The 13,387-nt window shown below is 38.2% G+C and overlaps 1 long non-coding RNA gene across 1 annotated transcript in view; it reads right to left on the bottom strand.

The window, feature by feature from the left end:
• Nucleotides 1–8,381: 8,381 nt before the first annotated feature.
• LOC125110577 (uncharacterized) overlaps nucleotides 8,382–13,387 on the bottom strand; it is a 53,589-nt gene continuing 48,583 nt past the window's right edge. The window contains exon 4 of the long non-coding RNA XR_007130667.1: nucleotides 8,382–9,106. This is a non-coding gene — a long non-coding RNA (uncharacterized LOC125110577). The remainder of the gene's footprint in view (nucleotides 9,107–13,387) is intronic.

Below are 13,387 nucleotides of genomic sequence, written 5' to 3'. Positions count from 1 at the left end.
TCCTACACAGATGTCAGAGTATGTGTATTTATGTGTTTGGAAGTGTGTGTGTGTGTGTGTGTGTGTGTGTGTGCATGTCTAGCCCTGGGTCTGAAGCCAATATTCAGTTGCTTTATTTCATAAAGAGTAGAAAATTTTGAGCCCAAGAGGTAGGAGCTGGCAGATCAGCTAGACTCTGCCAGACGCAGCCTCTGTCAAGGGGCTTCTTTTTTTTTTTTTTTTTTTTTTTGTCTTTCTGCCATTTCTAGGGCCACTTCGGCGGCACATGGAAATTCCTAGGCCAGGGGTCGATTCGGAGCTGAAGCCGCCAGCCAACGCCAGTGCCATAGCAGCGCGGGATCCAAGCCACGTCTGCAACCCACACCACAGCTCATGTCAACGCTGGATCATTAACTCACTGAGCAAGGGCAGGGATCGAACCCGCAACCTCATGGTTCCTAGTCGGATTTGTTAACCACTGCGCCACGATGGGAACTCCCGAGGGGTTTCTGAATGCATATTGCCCTGTGGGGGAGACTCACTGCTGCCAGCTGCCAGAGATCCCAAAGGAATAAAGCTGAGTAGTCAAGGCCTTCTAATATCCAGGAATTTCAGCGCACTGATTACTTTGGTCAGTTTTACTATGGATATAAGTATAATAGCCTCTATAATCTTCCTTAAAATAGAGTTTATTGAACAAAAAGTTAATTATGAGTTAATAAGGTCATACAAGTAACCAGAAAACAACCCAAACCAAACAAATATAAATGCAAAAGTAGGACTCAGCCTTGAAGTTCTGTTAACTTACCTGATGCATACATGCAACAAGGCCAAAGTGAGCAAGTATTAGAAATCTGCCAGGCTCTTTCCAAGTTCCTGCAACTGTAAATTAGCACAGCTGGCATTTATTGAGCAGTTATTACATGGCAGTTACTGTTCTAAACATCTTATTTGTGTTAACTCATTTAATTCTCACAAGAAAGTCCTGCTCTGCTGCTGAAGAAACTGGGATGCAGACAGGTTAAGTAGTCTGACCCCAGAGTCTATGTTCTTAACAACTATCCCATGCTGCTTTTCTCACCTGAAGAATGAAATGGTTGGTTTCAAATGAAATGACCAAAGTCTCTTTTAGATTGAATTTTCTGTGCCTCGGAGTCTGTTTTATTCCCTACACAGAAGATTAATGATTCTCTTTTAACATCAAGAATGCCCTAATTTCTCCCATCACTATGACACAGTACTGTGCCAGTGGGTCCATTTGTCCCCCTGCTCCTCTTCTGCCTCTGTCGGTGTCATCCACTATACTGTGTGGTAATTTTCACCTGCAATCTCTACTCCTAGATTATGAGTCTCGTGGTCATGGACTGTTTATCTTCCCTGAAGCTCCCTTCAGAAAATGCCCTTAGGCACTTAGCCCAACTCTTCCTAAACACCTCAGATTTAGACCTGATATGATACCAAATTTCCACTGGAAGCTAAAGGTCCACTAATTCCATGATGGCACAAATGCCTGTCACACTTAGTCAGTGTCCAAATGTAGTTATTTTGGAATATCCAAATCTTTCCTATTTACTTTATCTCTTCCTTTCCACCTGCTCCATTCTTCAATTATTTCCTCCTTCATATATTTCCACAGCAACCCATAAGGGTATCTACTCAGTTGAATAAATTCTATCGCCTTCTGCCTTCTGCCTTCTGAATCTCAGTCGAGTAACTACTTTTTTGAGGAGATCACTGCAAAAAGCAATAGCATAATGTCCAAAGAGGTGAAATTAGCATTACCGACACTGGGCTATTTTACGATGAATGCAAATGCTCTTTAAGGACTAGATTTAAAAAAAAAAATAGCTCATAGGTTAAAAATAACTCAAATATTCTTCTTCCTTTAATACAACCAGCCTTTACACAAGTGCCCCAGCTGAAATAGCACTTTGGAACTTGGTACTTCCTGGAAAATACAAATGAACAGCCAAATCTTTAATCTGATCATACTTGAGATAAAGGAAGCATATTTAAATGTGAACAGATGTATCTGCTAAAAAAAGTTCATGAACAAAGACTATCATAGATTTTAGAATGATTAGTTTACATTCTTCAAGTTTCTTTAGATGTGTGGCCAACGCTAGGTCACACATCTTCCAACTCTGGCAGAAAAATAAGTGCAGCATGTGCTTGCAACATCCAAAATTTTGTTCAAAATAAAAGCTCAAGGAATGATGGTTTCTTGCTGATGCCTTTCTATTTTGGAAGCATCAATTATGACCATTAAAGAAAAATAAATTCTTTGAGTTCTATCAAAAACTATAAGGTTTTAACTAACAGTCTTCACTTATTTGTATCTTAGGTGAAGTGTAAACCCCTGGGGAAGTAATTTAATGTCATTTCATTAAAGCAGTGTTGTTATCCTAAACTTTAATTCATTTACTAGACTCTTTTCCAAAGCATAGTCCAGATTTGTGGAGTATTACATTTCATAATATATTGATCTACTACATTAATAGATATACATTTGGGGGCACCCATTATGGTTAGGAATGATCCCAGAGCTTAAAATCTAAGGAGTGAATAAACCAGGATATTGGGCGTCATATTGGAAGAGACTGACCCACACTTCCTTAGCAATGGAGCATGATAATGTGAGAAAAAAGAATGTGTACGTGTATGTGTAACTGGGTCAGCATGATGTACAGTAGAAAAAAAATAATGTATTGGGGAAATAAAAAATAAAAAAATACATACATTTTCTTAGTTAACCAGCACAGCAAAAAAAAAAAAAAAAAAGAGAGAGAGAGAAAGAAAGAAAGACAAAGAAAAAAAAAAGAAATGCATGGTGGATGTGCAATACCAATGGATGAAGAAAATGCCAATGGATTGAGAGTCACAATGATAACTTCAGGCAGATGCTGGGGAGCTAGAGAAAGTTGCACGTGACACAGAAATGCTTTAGGTAAGTTTTGAAGGATAACTCAGAGTTCTCCAGCTCGACAAAAGGGCTAAGAAAATTCCAGATGGAAGGAAACCATGCATCCTGTGAAAGTAGATGGCCCTTTGAACTTTTGATTCATTCAATCAGCTCTCCCCAGCATAGAACTAGGTATTCTAGTAAGATAAAAGCCTTGTTCTTGTATTCCAGTTCTGCAAAATCAAGATGGGAACACCTCGAGGGAATAGGAAAGCAAATGCTTCCTGGCTTGTACAGATCATATATCTAATAGAAATTAAAATCAGTTGAGACTGGGTGCTACTTTAACCCTCGGCTACATTATGACTTCTGTTGGACCTAAGCACTTTGCCTCTGTGGACGCCTTCCTCCATTTAAAAAAAAAAAAAAAAAGTTAAAAAATTATATTTTACAACTGTGCTTGTCAAAAGACCAATATGTTAATACCAGATTTCATTCTTTTCTTCTGAGTTTAAAGGAAATTAAAATGTTTTCTTGGGATCCTAAGCACTGGGGCTACTGTGCCTAATGATAAAATTACTTTCAGGTATATTCTCTTATATTCCATTCTGCATTTTGTTGTCAGAGCATACTTCAAAAAATTCCCTTTTATCAGATCACAGAGAATTTTCCAGGACAACATTCAGTGTGGTGACCCCAGATGCCCTGCTTTGAACTCAGGCTTCGCTGAGCCTTGGTTTGCCTGGAGATTCAACCTGACTCCCAAGGGTACCGTTTACTTCTGTCAGGCCAGTCCCTCTAGTCCGGTGCTATCGTGAAATCAAGAAATCATCTAGGGAAGTGTTCTATTTTTGTTTTTGTTTTAAATTCTGATTCCAAAACCAATCAAATCAGAATCTCTGGGTGTGGGACCCAGAAAGCCATACTTTTTAAAGCTCCCCAGATGATTCCAATTTGCATACAGGTTTGGGAACCTGTGCTCTAAGTAACAAAAAAGATACCCATTCTCCTGTAATGTAATATATGTATATTATATATAATATATATCATATTGCATTGTAATAACTTGTTTACACATGAATCTCTGTACTAGATGGAAAACTCCAAGCATCATTTCTCAATCATTTTGTTTGACCCGCCATCAAGTTCAATGACTAGCATCCAGTAGACATTCAATAAAGTTTTTTATTGAATGAGTAAATGGGTGAATGAATTGACACATGTTCTTAAACTGTTACTTTCCCTCTTCCTTTATTCTTCTTCATTGTCTTCCTCCAAGGTTCTCAACCCTGCCCACCCATTAAAATCACCTGAGAGCTTTGTAAAACTGTCCTGGGCCCCACCCCAGGCCAATTAAATCAGAATTTCTGAGGGTGGGGCTCTGTTGGTTTTTAAAAGATCCTTAGGCGACTGGAATGCACAGCCGGGGTTGAGAGTCACTGACTAAGCTTTACTCACTAAGACCCTCTTTAAGATCCAACTTTTCCAGGAAGCTTTATCGGATACTCTGCCACAGTTCTTAAATTCTGATTGTTCTTAGGCAAGAAATATATAATTTCAGTCATTATTTTCTTGGTACATTCATGTGCATGTTTTCACTTTGGAGCTAGCTAGCATTTGAAGGCAGCATTCATGCTTTGTCTAGCTTTTAGATCTTAGGCGATCAATTGCGTGACATTTTTTTTTCTTTGTACGGCCACATCTGTGGCATGAGGAAGTTCCCTGGCTAGGGGTCAAATCAGGGCTACAGCTGCTGACCTACACCACAGTCACAGCAAAATGGGATCCACCTGTGACCTATGGCCCCAGCTCACAGCAATGCCAGATCCTTAACCTGCTGCGCTGAGGTCAAGGATCGAACCCACATCCTCATGAATACCAGCTGGGTTCTTAATCCACGAAGTCATAAGGGGCACTCCTGCTTGACATTTTCAATGTGTTGTAGTAACCAATTACTTTTCTCAACCTAGCCCTAGTTTTAAAAGCTTTGATTTAAACTCTAACTTGAGTTTGACACCAACCACACTGAGGGCCAGCTCACCGAAAGGCATAATTCAACTTATCCCAATAAGGATCAACAGACTGATTTCAGTTTATGAAGGGACAAAGCAAGGAGATTCAAAATTCAAGTTGCATTGCTATCCTCAATATTTCTAACCCTTAACTCATACTTTCCCAGGGGAAGTAAAGGTGGTGCAAGAATTTGGGAGGCACCTTTTAGCACTCACCTTGGGCATGTGAACACCTGATTATTTTCATGACCAGATCAGAGAATACCATAACGCTTATTAAAAGTGCTGATTTTTTATTAGTCAGCATTACTGTGCTGCTGAGTGGTATGAATTTGGTAAATTAGCAGTTAATGGATACACGTTTGTTAATGACTGCGGACAATTTCAGTGCAGTATTTTATACACATATTTCAGCTCTCTATTTTGTAGAACTCTGATCTTTTGAAATTTCTCTTCTTCTATATTTGTAAATTCAGAAATAGATATCTAACAAATGAGTGGTTTCCCAAGCCAGAAAAATGCATAGGCCTCATCTGTACTGGAGAGGTAAAACACAGACAAAATAAATATGGGGATTTGATCAGTATGGGATGAATGGACAGTATTTGACTCTAGAATGGAAAAAGTCACACATTTTTAAAACATTTTTTTTTATTTTACGGCCTCACGCGCAGCATATGGAAGTTCCCAGGCTAGGGATCGAATCCAAGCCATACCTACAACTTACATCATAGTTGCAGCAACACCAGACCCTTTAACCTACTGCTCTGGCAGGGGATCACCCCCGCCCCTCTATAGCAACTACAGCTCCTGCAGTTGGATTCCTAACCCTGCTGTGCCGCAGCGGGAACTCCCAAAGGACACATTTATTTTTATTTTATTTTTTTTAGCCTTATAGATTTTATTTTTTATTTTTTTAAATTTTTATTTATTTTTTCCACTGCACAGCATGGGGACCAAGTTACACATACATGTCACACATTTATAATTGTATAACATAGACGGAAAACATCTGGGTTAATTTTAGCATTCAAAAATTCTACTTACCTGAAACTCTTGCTAAATAAGGTCTTTCATAAACCTCTATAGTGTCTTTCAGTTTGCACCAAGGCCAAGTAAATTATAATTTTTCTAGAGGAATTTAGTGAGATGTCTCTTTTTATAGAAATGATATCTGTTTTCCATTCATAAATGTTGTTCTTAAAGTTAGTTTAATCATGATTAAGTACAAATTCTTAGAAGTATTTGAAGAACATCTGCTTGGAAAAAAAAATCTGCTAAGTACCAAATATTTGTAAAACACTCAAACCCACATAGACATGCACAAAAACACCAAAAATAAGGGGTTTGGTTTATCTTCTGAGATCCAAATGAAGAAAGGAATATGTAATAAAAATTCCAGTTTGGCACTAATTATCTGTAAGTATTTAAATGGGAATACTAATTCAGATGCTTTGTATTAAGTTAAATATTTAGAATCCTGTGCCTGCAAACCCACAATTTTTATATACCAAAGCACATAATGAAAACTTAGAGATTTCTCCTGAGTCATTTGTTTCAGTTTTCTTGAAAGAGATTAACAATGGATGGTTTTATGCATGATTAAAACAATTCAGCAATCTCTTTTATTGGTAGTCATATGGGTTAGGTGGCAATAGTCAAAATGGAAGAATCCAATTTCTTCATCCTTCTCCTGTATCTACCAGATAATTAGGAAGACCAAACATGCACTTTACATTTTTAAAAGCACTTTAATAAACGCTTAAAAAAATTTTTTTCTTGTAGTGACTTATAAAATTTGTATTTTTTTACCCATTTACTAGAGGTAAGGTAAATGATCCTCAGAAAGTTTTAATGACTTTCCCAAATTGCCATAATCTTTAAACTTAATGGCAATTAAGTTTATACCTATTATATACATGACAGCTTTATAACAGGCAGATAAGAAGGTAACATTTTAATTTCTCTGTCATAAGAAACACAGTACCATTGGCTTTCAGATCAAAGCTTGGCCACTTTGTTATATGGCCAATACTTCTCACTTCTTTATGAAGTATCTTGCAATGAGAAAAACCCTTCACCAAGATTCTGAAATGTCTGCCTTAGCTCTCTCATGAACTAGTATTTGCTGTAGTCACTCCTGAATTAAAGTCTAGGTAACACCAGTGGCTGAGAACAAAGCCTATTCATGCTTAGTGACGATGAATCCCTTCAGCCACAAGAGTTGGCATGAAGTTGGCAGTATTTCTACACAAAGTGGTTTTTAATAAGTGTTGATTCCCAACATCGTGGTGGTTGTAAATGCTAATAAACTTCCTACAAGGGAAGTAGAAGTGGAAAATTTCATTTGTTAAACATTTTATCACTGTACTTGGTTAGCATAGACAATTAACCCAGTTCCCTGAGGCGTACATTCTCTGAGTGTTTAGCAGTTAATGAATATATATAGTAGCAAACCAGCAATTCTCAAAACCATAAATTGTTCCTCTGAAAGCTCCTGCCAATGGAAAAAAAATTAAATGAAAAAGAACTAACATAGCAAAAATATTACTTATTAACTAAGGCCAAAATTGAGGTTCAAAACCTTTCTAACTTGTACCATCCTAGGACACTATAAATCTACTCAATGAATTCACAGATGAAGCTTAATAAATGTAAGTGTTAAACGATGGACCCTTTTCCATCTACAGTATTTATTCCTTATATAATTCCCTAAAAAATGGACTATAGCAAATGTCCATCAAAAGGACAGAAGACAAAAAAAAAAAAAAAAAAGGATAGTGTTCTTTGATGATCAGTAAATTTTTGTCTGGATTGATATTTCTATAATCATTCTTTATTGCTCTTGAATAAAAAATATTTTTAGGAGTTCCCGTCGTGGCGCAGTGGTTAACGAATCCGACTAGGAACCATGAGGTTGCGGGTTCGGTCCCTGCCCTTGCTCAGTGGGTTAAGGATCCGGCATTGCCTTGAGCTGTGGTGTAGGTTGCAGATGCGGCTCGGATCCCGCGTTGCTGTGGCTCTGGCGTAGGCCGGTGGCTACAGCTCCGATTCAACCCCTAGCCTGGGAACCTCCATATGCTGAGGGAGCGGCCCAAGAAATAGCAACAACAACAACAAAAAAGACAAAAGACAAAATATATATATATATATATATTTTTAAGCATACAAATTCATGTAGCAAATTGGACAACAAAGTGAGTAAAGAATAGTTAACAATTTCCAATTTCCCCTATTAACATCTTATATAACCATAGTACATTTATCACAGCAAACCAATATATATACACATATATTTTTGTTTTTTAGGGCCACATCCATGGCATATGGAGGTTCCCAGGCTAGGGGTCCAATCGGAGCTACAGCTGCTGGCCTATGCCACAGCCACAGCAACATCAGATCTAAGCCATGTCTGCAAGCTACACCACAGCTCACGGCAATGTCAGATCCTTAACCCACTAAGCAGGGCCAGGGATCAAACCCACAGCCTCATGGTTCCTAGTTGGATTCGTTTCCAGTGTACCACTATGGAAACTCCAGCAAACCAATACTGATGTACCACTATTAACTAAACTTGAGACTTTATTCAGATTTCATTAGCTTTTCCCTAATGTCCTTTGTTTTCAGATCCCGCCCAGGGTACCACATTGCATTTGGCCAGTGCATTCTCTGGTCTTAGTATTCTCTGGTCTGTGGCAATGTGTTGTCTTTGATTTTGATGACCTTGGAGTGTTCATGAAGTACTGGTTAGGTATTTTGCATAAAGTCCCTCATTGTGGATTTGTTTAGTGCTTTTCTCACTGTTAGACTGGGGTGATGGATTTGGAGAAAGAATATCACAGATGTCAAGTGCCATTGTTATCACATCATAGCAAGGGTACACATCATTAACACTGAGTCACTGAAGAGGTTAGCATTGATATCAACCTTAAGATAGTGTTGGTCATTTTCTTCCACTCTAAAGTTACTTTCCCTTTTTCCCATAGTCTATTCATTAGAAGCAAGTCACTAAGTACAGCCCACACTCAAGGAGAAATGTGGGAACAGGGGTGGGGTGGATTTAGTACCTTTTCAAAAAATTTATCCATATGTATTTGTCCAGTTTTCTTGTAGCAAGCACAGGCAACAGAAATCAATTTCTTAATCTTTGTCTCTGATTAGGAAGTTGAAATTCTCTTCTTCTAATTTGATGAAGCATTTATTTATTTGCTGCCTGAAAATGAAGAAAGATGGTTGATTCAAGAGGAGGTAGGCATGGAAGGGAGAGAAGAAAGAGGGGAAGAAAGGGGAAGAAATTGAGATATTGGTCTAATTTCACAGCTATGTAATACAAACTTCAGTGTACTGAAGATACTTTTACTTCCATGTTTAAAATGGAATTGGAGGAGTTCCCATCATGGCTCAGCAGAAACGAATCTGACTAGCATCCATGGGGATGTGGGTTTGATCCTTGGCCTCGCTCAGTGGGTTAAGAATCCTGCATTGCCGTGAGCTGTGGTGTAGGTTGCAGATGCAGCTTGGATCTCATGTTGCTATGGCTGTGGTGTAGGCAAGACGCTACAGCTCCAATTTGACCCCTAGCCTGGGAACCTCCATATGCTGCAGGTGTGGCCTTAAAAAAAAAAAAAAAAGGAATTGGAGAGGTATTAGGAAAGGAGATAGGGAAAAGTAAGCATTAGCTGATAAAAAAAAGAAAATTGCTCTCTAGTATTATTTCAGAAGCCAATAGCATTTTGAAAGAAGCAATAATGTATGTAGCACTTTATTTTGTATATCATTTGAGTATTCATTCATATCCTTATACATTCAGCTCATATTTACCAAACCCTCAGTGTATATTAATCATTATTCTGGGCACAGAGCACAGAGGAGTGAACAAGAGGGCACATTTTCATAAAGAAAAAAATTGTTGCTTTTATGAAGAAACAACTCTTGTGAGAAAGAAAAGTAGGAGGACTATGGAGACAACAAACAAGCAAGCAAATAAATAAGCCAATTTTGATGAAGGAAGGTCTGAAAACTCCACAGATAATAAAACTGGGTTGGTGCAGGAGAGGCCACTTTATGTTGAGTGGTTTAGATTCTGATAATAAGGTCAAAATAAGTTTGGTTGTTGTTACAGGTGTTTTGGTTTGTCTGCCTGTGTTTTGGTTTGGATGTTGAGGGTTTTCTCTCTTCCGCTTCACTGTGTTGTAGCACAAGTTCTAGAAAAAGAAGGGAGAGTAGTAGGAAAGGCAATATAGGCAGAATTGATCCTAAGTGAATTCTACCCATAAATTTTCTCAATCTCATGCAAATGGAATGATCAAAGATTATATTTTCAAACTGGGACCTCACTATACAGATATTTTAAGAAGTCTATATAACCATAAAGAAGGAAAAGGATTTTTAACACTCATCCCAGTGCATCAAAATGAATATGTTGTGATACATTAATTCCCTTAGCATATACTGCATTATTCATAATTCCTATAGAAGACAGAAAATGTAGAACTAGCAGTGGATAAACTTATAGCCACCAATGCTACTTTGGAAGGATCAATATTTATTCAGATGAATACTTTCTGGAAATGTGATTTTTATAAATGAATCATCTTTGTAGTCACTATTTTTTTTTTTTTGTCTTTGTAGGGCTGCACCCACATCATATGGAGGTTCCCAGGCTAGGGGTCCAATCAGGGCTGAAGCCGCCAGCCTATGCCACAGCCACAGCAACACGGGATCTGAGCCGCACCTGCGACCTACACCACAGCTCTCGGCAACGCCGGAAGCTTAACCCACTGAGCAAGGCCAGGGATTGAACCTGCATCCTCATGAATGCTCGTTGGGTTCATTAACTGCTGAGCCACGACAGAAACTCACCTATGGCCACTCTTCATATTCTTCTATAAGCCACTCCTAAGAAATTTTAGAGAACTGTTGCTTTTATGTTTTGTTATCCATGTCATACTGTACGATTATGCTCAACCTAGCAAGAGTTTTTACAGCTTATAGCTTATATAAATACATGCACACATTCTCTATGTGATCTGTCTCCTTTGCTGCAATCTGTTCCAGGCGTAATGGCCTCAGTGCTGTTTCTAGGATTATATATATTAAGTGTTGTCAAATATATATGACATATACACACATATACACAGAGAGAAAGATATGTGAGATATCTTGGTGTAATTGCATAGCTATATAATATAAACATTAGTATGTTAAAGACGCTTTTTAGAAAAAGTAACCTAGTAATTTAGTAAGGGGTAGACTGTTCAAGATTAACTTAATACATGGAAGTTCAAAATTAAAGGTCTGCTCTCATCTATAGAAATAAATGTAACTTAACCAGCTTTCCATAAGTCCTATAAACCCATAGAGTTAGGACAGTTTTCATTATTAGTCTATACAATTTATTTCCATTAAAATTAAAATGACCTACTACAATTACTATTTAATCTTGTAATTATCAATAACATGATTTTGTAATTGCTAATTTAATTAATATTACAGTAGTCCTACAGCCTATTTTTAGAAATATTTCCACTCTAAAAGGAAATAAGAAATTACATAAGTATTTAGAAATGATAATGAAACTGACTTATACTTCTTGATTCCAATAAAAACATTTGGTTTCGATGAAGCCTTGAACAATGTTTCAGTTAGTAGATGTTTAGAACTGAACCATGTTCACTCCCTTAGTTAAGAACTCTTCCATGAAAACCTTAGTTTTCATTCCCTTAGTTAACAACATGTCCATGAAAACCTTAGGAAAATTATGAGCTATCCATTGATAAGGTATTGTTGAGGTGGCCATGGCTGACTAATGACAGTTGCTCACTAAGTTGCTAAGCTGGCTTTGGGCTGTTCTCCTGCCCTTAGGTAACTGGCACACCTAAATATTCTATTAGTAGCTCATTTTGTATTGTCCTAACAAGCTTCTCTGAATCGGAAGTAAGCCAAATGAGGTAAAAATATTAGTCTTTGTCATTCAAGGATGTGTCATTGATACTTGCTAGATCTGGCTACTCCCTGTTATATATACACCCTCTTTTTTTTTTTTTTTTTCACCCGGCAGGGATGTCCTTCTGGCACAAATGATAGGCAATTCACTTAAATTTCATTTGGCAAATATTATCCCTACTCTTTGCCAGTTACTATGCAAGGTACAGCAGTGATCACACGCCAGTCCTTGCCTTTGACGCATATATGGTTTAGAGGAGAAAACAGGGAAGTAACATGGTAACTTCAAAACCTTAGGATGAGTGTAAAATGACAACTGTGATACAGCATACATCAGGGGTCCTTAACCACTTTTGCAGGATCATGGAAGACTTTCCAAACCAGGAAAAGTCTAAACTGAGTCCATTAAGTGGAATTTATCTAGCCAACACTATTTGCTGTCCTCCATGGTGCTAAACCTGAAGGTCAATTCTCAACTTCATCTTACTTGACCTATCAGCAGCCTTGACATAATTGCTTGCTTCAATTTCTTTGTTTAGCTTTCTTCACTTTTAGACTATCACATTCTTCTGGCTTTCCTACTATCTAATCTCACTCAATGTCTTTTGTTCCTCAGATGCTGAGGAATATTGGTATACTCCTGGGCTCAGTCATTAGATGACTTCTCTTTTATCTCTATACTCAGTGCCTTGATTATGTATCCAATTTCATAATCGTATATTTCATCGATGTGCTAATGATTTCCAAATTTATATTTCCAGTTCTGAATCCATACTTGTATACTGAACAGTCCACACAAATGCTCCACTTATGGAGTTCCCGTCGTGGCGCAGGGGTTAACGAATCCGACTGGGAACCATGAGGTTGTGGGTTCGGTCCCTGCCCTTGCTCAGTGGGTTAACGATCTGGCGTTGCCGTGAGCTGTGGGGTAGGTTACAGACGCGGCTCGGATCCTGCATTGCTGTGGCCCTGGCGTAGGCCGGTGGCTACAGCTCCGATTCGACCCCTAGCCTGGGAACCTCCATATGCCGAGGGAGCAGCCCAAGAAACAACAACAACAACAACAACAACAAAAAAGACAAAAGACAAAAAAAAAAAAAAAAAGCTCCACTTACGTTACTAATCAACATCTTGAACTTAATATATTAAAAAATAAACATGTCTCACACCCTCCCCAAATTGGCTCTTTGTGCAATCTTTCCCTATCTCAGTAAATAGTAACTCTGTACTTCCAGTTACTCAGGACCAAAACCTTGACATAATCTTTGATCCCTCTATTTCTCTTTCAGCTCACATAAATCTGTTAACAAATCATATCGATTCTTCCAAACTTCTTTCATTGCTCGTCTGCATTCTTTTATTAGCTTCTTAATTTGTCTGCCTGCTTTTGTCCTTGACCCCTTCAGCCTATTATTTAAAAAGAAAGCAGGAGTTCCCGTCATGGTGCAGTGGTTAACGAATCCGACTAGGAACCATGAGGTTGCGGGTTCGGTCCCTGCCCTTGCTCAGTGGGTTAACGATCTGGCGTTGCCGTGAGCTGTGGTGTAGG

This window comes from Phacochoerus africanus, chromosome 11 (genome assembly GCF_016906955.1).
Source record: "Phacochoerus africanus isolate WHEZ1 chromosome 11, ROS_Pafr_v1, whole genome shotgun sequence".
Taxonomy (NCBI): domain Eukaryota; kingdom Metazoa; phylum Chordata; class Mammalia; order Artiodactyla; family Suidae; genus Phacochoerus; species Phacochoerus africanus.
The sequence above is the reverse complement of the archived record's forward strand: the minus strand, read 5'-3'. Positions and strand labels throughout refer to the sequence as shown.